This window comes from Haliotis rubra, unplaced genomic scaffold, assembly GCF_003918875.1.
Source record: "Haliotis rubra isolate DU_JTF1 unplaced genomic scaffold, ASM391887v1 Scf306, whole genome shotgun sequence".
Classification (NCBI taxonomy): Eukaryota; Metazoa; Mollusca; class Gastropoda; order Lepetellida; family Haliotidae; genus Haliotis; species Haliotis rubra.
In genome coordinates, this window is record NW_025766976.1 from 857,893 (window position 1) to 870,920 (window position 13,028).

At 38.4% G+C, this 13,028-nt stretch overlaps 1 protein-coding gene across 1 annotated transcript in view; it reads right to left on the reverse strand.

Moving 5' to 3' along the window:
- Positions 1-11,340, reverse strand: part of LOC124282886 (contactin-like) — a 76,014-nt gene extending 64,674 nt beyond the window's left edge. Inside the window, 1 exon segment of the mRNA XM_046718919.1 lies at positions 10,715-11,340. The gene's annotated coding sequence lies outside the window, so the exon portion shown is untranslated.
- Positions 11,341-13,028: the final 1,688 nt, after the last annotated feature.

The window sequence follows — 13,028 nt, forward strand, 5'->3', positions numbered from 1 at the left end:
AAGGTCCGGGAAGTAGATGAGACTGACCACAAGGTCCGGGAAGTAGCTAGATGGGACTGACCACAAGGTCCGGGCAGTAGATGGGACTGATCACAAGGTCTGGGAAGTAGATGGGACTGACCACAAGGTCCGGGAAGAAGATGGGACTGGCCACGAGGTCCGGGCAGTAGATGGGACTGACCACAAGGTCCGGGCAGTAGATGGGACTGACCACAAGGTCCTGGAAGTAGATGGGACTGATCACAAGGTCCGGGCAGTAGATGGGACTGACCACAAGGTCCGGGCAGTAGATGGGACTGACCACAAGGTTCGGGCAGTAGATGGGACTGACCACAAGGTCCGGGAAGTAGATGAGACTGACCACAAGGTCCGGGAAGTAGATGGGACTGACCACAAGGTCCGGGAAATAGATGGGACTGACCACAAGGTCCGGGAAGTAGATGGGCTGACCACAAGGTCCGGGAAGTAGCTAGATGGGACTGACCACAAGGTCCGGGAAGTAGATTGGACTGACCACAAGGTCCGGGAAGAAGATGGGACTGGCCACAAATTTCAGGGGCATAAGTATTGAATTTCTGAAACAAGATTTGACATATTGTTTGACTTGCGTAACCGACCTTCCCTACAGTCGGCTATGTCAAAATAACCTGTCATATCCAATATACATTTCAGTGATGACAAGGTAAATAGTCGACTGCAGTTCACTCTGTTTTCCGGACGGATGATCTTCAGATATTTTTTCGGCATAACAATAAAAGCGACGCAAATACGGAACAAAATTATTAAGAAATCCGCACTCAGCCATATTCTAGATATACTCATGGAAACTAATAAGGGAACACATGAAAATACAAGTGTTCCTTTATTCTTTTCCAGGTTTCTTCACAAGCTTTGTATTGTACTGTGGGCGAAATTCTGGAAATAAATACAGGAACACTTGTACTTTCATGTGTTCCCTTTTTCGTTTCCATGAGTATATACAGCGGCTGTATGTAAATAATCGACTTTCGTCCAGAAAATCCAGTGATCAACAGTCACCTACTACGAGAAGCATGGGTTGCTGAAGACCAATCCTAACCCCGATCTTCACGGTTCGTAGAAACGTTGGAACATAAAGAATAAGTCGCAAGAGCGAATAGAGTCGGACAAGAATTTGTCACTAATATGTCAGATAGGAAACAGTCCACATCTCTGCCTTTCAACCATTTGAAAGCTGAACAGAGGAATAGACCGATCCAGTCTCGGCCGATAAGCCCCGCCCACTTCGTTTTTGACGTTAGGGGGGACAACCACTGGCAAATCACAATGGCGGTCACCGCCGGCGAAACGTTACGTGATTGCGAACGTTGTTGATGAATTCTGCTTGTGATACTTTGGTATCCGTCGTTTGTGAATGTTATTTAAAGAGGCAAGTTATACGTATGTGATCTTTAATATATTTTAGCTGGCAGATTACAACTGGCGAGTGAAAATGAGTTACATGCCCGCTGAAAAAGCGTCTCGACTAGCTGCTGAGACTGTAGGAAGCGTAATTTCTTTCGACTCAATTAATCTATCTGGCAATTCACCTCCGTCACAGATATTAGCAGGGAAAGGATAACTGAATTTTGTTGTTTGGGTTTATAATTTTTTAAAACTCGTGAACACAACCACATGGTCATGTTGCACATCGTTTCGGTATCTATAAATAGATTATCAACACTGCGCGTGGCGCCTTTACTTATCCGTTTGCGTTGTTCAAATTTAGTTCAATAATCTGAAAACATGGGTTTCTATCTTTTAATGAATTAAGAGAATGGTAAATAAAAAGCAGAAAATATTTCCCGTCTACTACTTCATGCACCTTATTTGTCTGTACAATTAATGTTAACAAATCAATCACAGCATAACCTATTTGATCTTATTTGGAAATCTGGAAAAGGTAATCGATGAAAAAGCGTCTCGACTAGCTGCTGAGACTGTAGTAAGCGTAATTTCTTTCGAATCAATTAATCTATCTGGCAATTCACCTCCGTCACAGATATTAGCAGGGAAAGGATAACTGAATTTTGTTGTTTGGGTTTATAATTTTTTAAACCTCGTGAACACAAACACATGTTCATGTTGCAGATCGTTTCGGTATCTATAAATAGATTATCAACACTGCGCGTGGCGCCTTTACTTATCCGTTGGCGTTGTTCAAATTTAGTTCAATAATCTGAAAACATGGGTTTCTATCTTTTAATGAATTAAGAGAATGGTAAATAAAAAGCAGAAAATATTTCCCGTCTACTACTTCATGCACCTTATTTGTCTGTACAATTAATGTAAACAAATCAATCACAGCATAACCTATTTGATCTTATTTGGAAATCTGGAAAAGGTAATTGGGCTTGTAAACAATATGTTTCCATGGATCTGCAGCAACTCTCAGTAAAGTGTCTCTCTTCAAAATCTGTACTCCATGATAAAATGACACTGAATATAAGGAAATCATTTTTTTTAATCATCATTTCCATTTAATTTTTCTATATGTACTTTCTTGTGGAATCCTAATTTACAAACAAACTTCCCAGGTAGCATGCCATCATCGGCCCGACGTCGGCTGATGGTCGGCACCGTCGGCTAATATCGGCATCGTTGAACAGCGCTGGGCCGACAGCGGGCCAATGTAACCCAGCTAACACATAACATTTTCCAAACATGTTCATAAGGTTTCAAACTGATTTATCTAAAATATTTTCGTCAAAACACAGTCACAATCTTAAAACAATTCTCTCAACTATTTAAAAGCATTAATTATTCAAATGTTTTTTTGTTCATGGAGAAAGAAATGTTACCGCGGGAAAGGACGTCGGAATGACGTCACACGTTCACGTCATATTTTCGCACCCGCCATCTTAGTTGAAGTTTATTGAGGACGGTACGACAATGTCATTGTGCAGCAACAAATGGAACTGAATCATCGATCTGACCTCGGTTGCGGTAAGTTAACTTTACAGTCACTACACGGTTGTTGTTATGTTTATGTACATTTTGATATTCACTGATCGTGCTACTCAGAAATCACGAAGTTTTGAGCAGCCGTACACGATCTCGAGTAGATTCGGTGTTGTTAGGTTTCCAACAGAGAGTATTATGTATGTTGTTGTGAAGGAGACCTAAGGGAGTTTGCACCATATTAATTTTATTTTGGATACCAAATTTTATTCAGCTATCAATTGCAAGCAGTATGTTCTTAACCAGAGTTCATGTCAAGCGGACATTTGTCGCTATTACGTTCGGTTTTCGATCTAGTAAGCGTATGCACAGCTCACAAGCCAGTGACACTTATCGTCATTAATTTTGTTCCCTGTTATTTCTGAAATATATAATTTTAATTTAACATTACAACTTGCTATCAAATTTTTAAGCTATGAAAAGTTTGCTCACTGCAGTCGGTGGAAAAGGTTGCATCAAATGTACACCACGAAAATGGGGAATTAAATACTTTCTGGTCGACCTGACTGTGGGCTATTATGTTACTGTCATAGTCTAAGTATGTTATTTAAAATGATTGTTCAGTCACAAATGACCAAAGCATACTTGGTAAATTACCGTAACACTGACTAAACTAAATGTTGATCATCCACATGTTTGTTGTGGTTTTGCTTGTCTAACATTACCACGTTATTTTCAGTAAAAGGCTAGGTCTATTTTCAAAATAAAGTGTTTACATTGTGTATTCTTCAATTTTCCCCAAACGAATCAATTTATCTTTTTCGGATATATATATATATATATTTCTCTTCTCAACGAGAGCCAGAAATAAACATGTTTCCCGCGCTATAACGGGGTGTTAGCGATGACTGGTCCTCGGCAATGTTATTCGGTTTTCGATCACCATGTTTTTTTCATGATACAGTATTAATTATTCAAATTTACTTAGTCTTTGTTCAGGAAATGTAGACCAAATAAATTTCTTATGGTTTACTTAATTCACCGAAACATTTTGCCAATGAGAAAAAAATATAGTGATCGAAAACTGAACGAATCTGGTTACAATGCTCGCAACAAAATCATACTGTAGCAGTAACTTTTCTGAGTGTAAGACGTGAATCATGTAGCTAGTTACAATAGCTATTTAATATATCAATTCAAGTTTGTATTCCAGGTTAGAATGTATAGAAGCGCTGTCCAGTAATCCATGTCTATTGTAAAGGGGCAGAGTTATTTCCAACCCAACTTTATACACGTTGGTGTTAAATCTACACACGTTGACCCCCCAAAACTTTAGGCTATAATTATTACACAATATATTTCAGCATCGGACTAACTAGATTTATATATGCTTGGGGAATCTAGTTCAATTTTTAACTTGTTATAATGCGGAACATTGTTATTTTTGTTGCAGCAAGGGCGAATATGAGACACAAAGAATTCCGGCAGATGCAAACAGAAGCGATGGATTTATTGAGGATTACATCAAATAATCCAGGAGCTGTGAATCAGTAAACGTAAGTGCATCTGTTAAATGCCATTGTCTATATACTTGTTGATGACGTTTTGACTTTTTATTGCAAAAATTGGATTTGTACCTGCACTCAGCCTCTGACCAACAAGAGTGATGGGGAAGTGGTTGCTATGCAATGTGATTTGATACTATTACCAAATTAGGCATTCAAGGATTTCCATTATTTTCCATTGTGTGCTGGTATCCATCAATTACTTGCATATACATAGGTGCTGGAAGACTTCATTAACTGATTATTATTGTCTCTTGATATGACTTAATATACACGTACTATACATTTGTTTTCTTCATTTCAGATAAATGGATAAAGTCGAAACCAAAGAAGAAGATTCTGAAATAATCTGGAAAAGTGTACGCGTTTTCTGAAAACAATTAATAAAGAGTGTTGATTATATGTCTGCCATTCTGTTTTTTATGTTCCTTGTTAAGAGTAACAATGTCTATTTTCCATAGACATGTAACCTTATTGTTAACGGTTAGTGTTTTACTGAAAAGTTAAAACCATATCTTGACAGAAAATGTTATTAAAACGTTTCCTGAACCATAAACATTCACATGGATAAAAGGTTTTCATAAGCCTTTTGGTGGTTACTGAATTTTATAACCAAACGTTCATAGAACACACTGTTTCTGGAACCATACAAATTCATATGAATAAATCGTTTTAAAAACATGATATGTTTAGGGGATATTTCTTCACATTTATATATGTGTTTTGATACACATTTAAGATAGTATTCATTTATGAATTGTGGTACGTGCTATCAAATATGTATTCACGGTTGAGAAGTAAGAAGTGAGCAAGCTAAATTAACGGGTTAAAAGAAACGATACTAACTCGAAATCACTGATATTACAAAACGACAAACCACCATTGTGTAAAGGAAAAGTAAATTTTAATAACAGGTGTATCATACACCTGTTATCAAAATTCACTTTCTTTACACAATGGTGGTTTGTCGTTTTGTAATATCAGTTATTTCGACTTGGTATCGGTTCTTTTGCCCGTTAGTTTAATATTGCAGTGTCTATAAAGTGACGACGTTGGGCCGATGCAGTGCCAATAAAGTATGCCGACGCTGAGCCGACGTAGGGCCGATGCAGGGCCGATACAGGGCCATTGAAGTTTGCCAACGTTGGGCCGACGTCTATACGATGAGCAAAACTTCATCGGCCCGATGAAGTTTGCCGACGTCGGGTCGATATTGCACACGATGTCGGGCCGATGTCGGGCCGATGATGGCATGCTACTTGGGTTCCACAATACTGGACTTCATGAACTACCAACGTTTATGTACAGGTATGTCACAGCACCAGAACACAAAGAAGATCCAAGATACAGTCTGCACCTGTACACAAACTGACCCATCTTCCAGAAATAGGAAACATGCGATGCAAAACTTTGGAACAGAGAATCCACAGTTATTCGAACAATTAACTAGCATTGAAATAGAATGTTACACAAAATACAAATGTAGATCTATTGTTTTTTTATCAGATATGCCTAACTGTTAACTACTAGTGTAAATAAGGTGCAAAGAATATATCCTATGTTCAAAGCCTTCTGTCAATACAATTATTGCTTCCTAATTAAACAATGATAATCTTTGTTTTATTAGATCTGAGACCATATCCCTAGGGGACATAACACTGATTTTGATCTATTTCCTTTTCTGAGATACTTACTGGTGTCATAAAAGTTGTAGTTAAAGTTGATTCAAAATTTGGTAAAAGTCATAACAAAGGTTTAGGAAAACAGACATGAAAATGTCCTGAAGCGTTCACCTCCTACAAACCTGTGTGCAATTTAATATGAAGCTCATTTTGCAAATAACCATCAACAAACCTTGAACAATTTGTCCAAATCCACCATCTTAATAAACACTAGCTTTGGGTCAGTCTTCAAATAGTAGTAACCTCCTAAAAAACTTATGATTAATCAGAAGAATTACATCAAATGTGGGTTTAATATATGTTTCAATCTTTATTCCATTACATGAAAAGTCACCTGAGATTTTTGAAAGTTATTCTGTTCCAGGACTAGATAGTGCCTGTCCAGGGTTTGACCAAAATGTAGCCTTTGCTTTTTCAAATATTCTGGATGTTGAAATAACTTTAATGAGTTATGATACTAGCAATCACTTTCAGAATTATCTTATTAGTAAATGTAGTATTTAAAAAAAACATCTAAAAGCAGGAGCCAAGAAACTAAGTTAATACCAAGTGATTGTCCTGCCTTGATATGTATGGTGTTTGTTTGCCTAGTTCTGCCTTTAAAATCTAAAAATCTGATATGTCAATCAATTAAATAATTATTTATTATTGATTAGATTATTATTAATTTTATTTCCCTTCCACGTTTACTAAAAAGCAAGATTCTGAAAACATGTACCTTGATATCATTTCCAGTGAATTAATCAAAATTACAGTTGTAATATTACTCCTAAAATGTACCATTATATGTGAATAATTTATGTGGTAACAAAACTTCAAATAATGTTCTCATAATTAAGATATACACTTTATTTCACTCTGTCCAATACTCCAGAAAGTCACTATTCTTCTCACATAGTTTTCGTATTCGATCAACCTGGAGGATGGTAATTCAGGTCAAAGTCCCATGCAATTCTATATAAAAAATCTGAAATATTTAAAGCATGGTTTTATAGGCACTCATATGAACTAATTTTGATACTTGGATATTGCATGATAGGCAACTGCTGACACTGACAATATTTCCGTTTGAATAAAAAATATTACTCATCGAATATTTTGCTCTGTTAACAAGATACCGTAGGCCTTCAGATTGTGCTTATGAAACTTAAAACATCCTAAAATGTGTGACAAATTGAAGAATATCTAAGAGCGAAGGGGACAATATCCGCCACATTGTTCTTTCATGTAACATGTTTTGCTATTTCGGTTGAACCTAACCGAAATGAAAATTTGTTTACATTGTGTCACGGCTTTCTCGCCTGTCTCTTTTGAGCTTTGTGGCGTACCAACTCAATGCCTAGTAGTGACTAAAATGTGAAGCGAAAACAATTTTGTAGTTACAAGAATTGTCCGTGTTTATAACACTTGCAAAGTCTTAAACTGCTATTTGTTGTCATCAATTGGTAATGATTTTGCACATGTGCAAAAGTGTGCAAATTCGTGCAAATTCTCATCAGCAGGCAGACGTAGGTTTCCTGAACGATGGTGCAGACATTTAACTGATCGTCAGGCCTATCGCGTTTCTTGATCCGCCTCCATTTTTGTTGTCTTGACCGTAATGGTTTTGTTAAGGTACACATCAAATCGCAGCAATATGTAATAAATATAGCGAGTGTAAATGGCATAATTTGAAGCACATCGCTTCGGATGCATCGTTTGACCCTGGAAATAAGTCTGACAAATCCACACAACGGGCCCGGCCTGCTGATTGGCCAAAATTGACGCATGCGCCAGTTTTGATTGACAGACTGGATCGGTCTATTGTTTGTTGTAACTCTAAACAACAATTTCGCGGAAGTCATATGACGCTAATTGAAATAAGTGTTTAATGAGCATGTGTAATTGTACCTTAAAAGATGTGAAATATAAACACCAGTTGCATCAGTAGTAAGAATATTGCTCAATGTGAAGTTAGAGTTGGCAGTAGGAAAGGCATCCCTCCTGTCATACAGTCTTGTGGACAGTTTGTTTTGTCACTCTAAATCTTTATGCTTTTGAAATAAATGAGTTAGCGTCAGTGGTCCGTATTACGATCAAAAGAGTTTACATACACATGTCCGCGACGCAGAATTATCCAAACGAAAACACACTCCATTATGTTTTATAACGATTATGTAACTTGAAGTCATGTAAATATCCATACATATTGGTTGGTAGTAGAAGTGCGACGTTCACATTTCCCAATGTGGTTTACAATAATCACAGACGTAACTACAATAATATAGAAAAGATATTTAACTCCAACGTAAACCGTGTCCAAACTGTTTATCTTTTGTTTTCACGACAACGTGCGTCTTTACGTAGGGGGGCAGACACGTCACTGGAAGAGCCCGTCAGTTAGCCCTGAACAGGGATTGTTAATTTAGGTCACCGACACCGTAGCTTTTCTGTTTGTTTTCAGCCTAGATTATTTCCTGTGTGTATTAATTTTGGCATCTTAGAAATGAAATACAGTTCGCTCTACCCCAATGTACAGTGTAATAAAGTACACTTTTCCCCCGAACTATTATAACGTTACACACTCGGAAGCAAACGTCCTAGTACTTTAACTATAATAGCTCAGGGCAAAAGAGCACTTTATTACACTATAAATAGCGGGAGATCGAACTGTATTTCTTAAATATTAAATAATACAGTGTTACATTAATTCAGAATATTAAAAACCTTCGTGGTTTCCAACAGTTCTTTTATCGAAAGTAAAAGATGTGTGTCCAATACAAAGTCCCAACATGTTAACCACACCATTTTACAAAGCATCGGATTAAACAGGATTGCGTCTTTCAGGGTTTTTTTGTTCCTGGTTTTGTTGGTTATATTTACATTTCTTTTTGTGTCGCGTGCGTACAGTCGGTGCATGTTAGCTTAGGTTGTATCCAAACAAACCAGCTGTCGTGCCTAATGCTGAAAGGTGAGCTACAGAGTCTTTCACGATACCGACGCTACCAGAATGATTTACATCTAGGCATTTCAAACAAGGCATTTGTAATCACTGTTTGAAACTTAAGATTGAACTTTTAACTGACATGGTCAATTTCGATGTACAACAATGCTTTCCGTTGACCCTTCAATCATGTCACGGGGCTAGGAAGGGTAAGAGTTGAAGGTGCCTCAGGCTAGGGCAATGAAGGAGGATCAATACGATCCCCAAACACTCGGTGGGAAGTAATAGTATCTGTTTGTATGGATTAGCATGTGGATTGTTTGCCCAGTTCTAGAGTACATACAATAAAGTACACTTGTAATAAACACGCTTATAACGACAGATCGGATATAACGAACTGCATAGTCGAAATGTTTATAACGAACTACGGTTACAGCGAACTAAAACCGTGATCCGAATAAATACATTAGACTATGTCTATAACGACTACGCTTATAACGACATATCGGATATAACGAACTGATTTTGGTCCCAGCCACTTGCTGCATAGTCGAAATGCATGTATCGAGCTACTGTTATAGCGAACTAAATCAGTGGTCTCCTCGAGTTCGTTATAAACGTAGTTAACCTTTGTTGTGATCCGATTTTTTACAATAAACTAAGTCTATAACGACATATCGGATATAACGAACTGTCTCTTAGTCGAAATGTGTATAACGAACTATACGGTTATAATGAACTAATTAGTATGGTTTTTCGAGTTCTTTATAACCGTTGTTTACTTAACTCGAATAACTACATATATTTATATATATATATAAACGTGAAAGTTTAGACTGTTTTGTTTTATATTGGAACATTTAGAACTATTGTTTCAAAAACAGATATAGAACCTTTCAAGAAAAATAACGATGGCTTGTTTGTTCCAACATGGGACATTATGAGCTGGTGACAAACCTGTTTGTTTGCGGAAACCTAACTGTCACAATTGTCACAAATTCATCGGCAACAGAAGCATTGTGACAATGCGTGACAAAGCGCTTTAAAAGAGTTGTGTTTAACACAGGTATGCCACGACGATCCAAGGATCGACATACAGACGCAACCTGTCTCACACCGCACATCATAACAACATCATGGGCACCATATAAAATACTAACGCCGTTGATCTAGCATATTTAAACATTAAATTTGCATAGGCACTGATCTTGTTATATACATTCTTTCAGTAGAAGGTGGTTTCCCTGCTATAAGGTATTATTGAAGCACATCACAGTTAACATCATATGCGGATCCAGTGGGTGGGTGCAGGGGTCCCCCCCTTGTACTGAAAGTTTATAAAATGACCCATGAAAACGGGTGAAAATGAAGTGTGCACCCCTCCTTTCTGAAAAAGCTGTATCCGCCCCTGAACATATATAATTATAACTGGACATCACCTTATTGAGTACTGTTAAAAGTTTAATTTATGTACTCAGTCTTCACGGGCGATACAGATTGTGTACATGTCATTGATATAACTGTCAACAAATTTGAGACCATCTTAAGATGGCACACAACCAATAACATCGCATATCACCATCTCTAAATTCATGTAAATAAGACGAATAAGGGACGCGTCTTACCTTTTAGTGTCACACGTATATAATATCCACTGGATCTCAGTTTGAGTTAGGTATCCTTAGTCTCTACACTGGGGCCTCGCTAAAGTGTATTTCTCCCGTTGCTAAAGATCCATCTGGGTTCTTAAGCTCGCAGGTTTTACCATCTGTAACTACTGAGAAAGACAGAGCCTGTTTTCAGACACGCAGGCCCAACACACGGGTAGACGCGGCTGATAGAATCGACTGCAGCAAGGAGATTACAAATCGTTCGGGCGAGACAGCTATCAGATCATCCACTGACTGCTTGGCGTTACGCTCCAGTGGGAGTTGAATAACTTTCTTTTGACGGTTGTGTCCGAGTTGAATTAACCTGGTAATTACGTCAACAGAAAAATGGGGAACAATGCCTTTATATGCCGTCACCACACGTAAGGCATTCACTATAAGACCCAACACCATCGCTCAATGTATGTTTCGACAACTGGTCTGGAAGGCGTTGCCTTGAGGGGTAAGCCAAGGGTTACATCACCGGCCACCCCATTTTCCCCCACTGCTCTGTGTAATGACCATTGGACACACATTTAAACCAAGACAACAAACTCTTACGCAATAGCGTCTGTAGAATCAAGAATTGCGTAAACACGGGTTTTGTGACATATGATATTTGCTCAACGCCTTGGGTTGTTGTGATATGCTTGTTTCAGAACCTTGTACGCTTAGCCGGTAATTATATGACGTATTTGAACAAGGGAGGTGTAAAATGGGGACGGGTAGTGCTAATGGAGATTTCAAAACCAGTGTATAGAACAAAGTTGATAATCCTATCGCCATGGTATTGATAGCAGAATCGAAATAATTACATGCTATACAATTTATTATTATAGGATATTTATATAGCGCACATATCCACGCAGCTAGTACATGCTGGTATTGTTCATTGGATGTCAGTCTCAACGGCACATCTTATCATCAATCTCAACTCCCCGGGGAGCATCCAACTCTTGCAGCCACGAGGCGCACCGAGTTATTGCGGCTTTCTCATCCTTACGAGGTAATTTCCTTGGTATTTCACAAAGTAAATCGATTAGAACAACAGGCCATAAACTCTCGATTTCACCGCAAAATACTCGCGCACATGAACCGGAGTGCCCAAGGCAGCATGTCCTTGTGAGGAGTTGCGTAGCATGGAAACACATCATCAACCAAAGATCGGGGATCGAATCCAGATTGTTTCTTGTTTTCTAATCACCACACCGTGCTAACGGGTTTCATCAAAGTGGTTAATGTTGGGGACCTCCCTTGACTAAGGCTTAGTCTCTGAATATAAATAAATTTGATAGAAACAAATACATGTAATATTATTCATTTTAATTTGGAAAGGAGTCCCACTGAGAAGGAAGATTTAGACCTGAGGAAATCTAGACTTGCTTCATTTAGAGGTTTAGCATTAATTGTTTGATCGGCATTCTAGAAGTTGGTGACTCAAAAATGAAACATACAAATTCATGGATGACAACTTCTTATTTAGTGAGCGACGTTTCGATGTAGATTCTTACATCGTTATCAAGCGTGAATAAAAGCGAATAGAACCAGATGATGAGGGGTATATATACATTTTGGAGTCCAATTTGTTGTTGGCGTGGTTCTGGGCACTACGTAGTGTTTTGTAGAGGTCAGGCGACATTGTTGAATTTAGTTTTTGAAGGTGTTGTTCTATTTGGCCGAAGTTGATGATTTTCTTTTTGCGATGATGCCTGATCCTTTCAATAATAAGCTTTTTGGAGGCAGTCTGGAGGATGGCTTGAGCGGCTGCTGAGTTGTGATGATTCCTCATCCTTTAGCAGTGCTGAAGTGCAGGACAGAGGGGAAATAATGCGGTACAGGGACTGTGAGACAGACTAGGGACCTTCCTCACTTCGGGCGTTCCCCCCGATACACCGTAATACAGTGGGAAAACTGTTCCAAGCATCGTAAAACCCAAACTCACTCACTCGCAGTTATTCATGATTATTGTGTGGTAAAACATAGTGCTTTAGATCCATATAGATTAATTAAATAGATATACTGAACAACATTAGAAACGCACCACACTATAAAACACCGACGATGCTCAGATATCATAGGTACATTTCAGTCTGACGGGGATATTTTTGTATTATATGGGTGGTGCGTTTCTAATGTTGTTCAGTATATTTATCAGAAGCGCCGACAATGCATACAGTAAACTGCATGATGACGTTGCATCTTCGCCGACAGCGACGACAAACGCATACTGTCTCACGTGGCCTGACGCAGATGATTTATGTGGGGTCAAGTTGTCAACCAAGGCCATCTG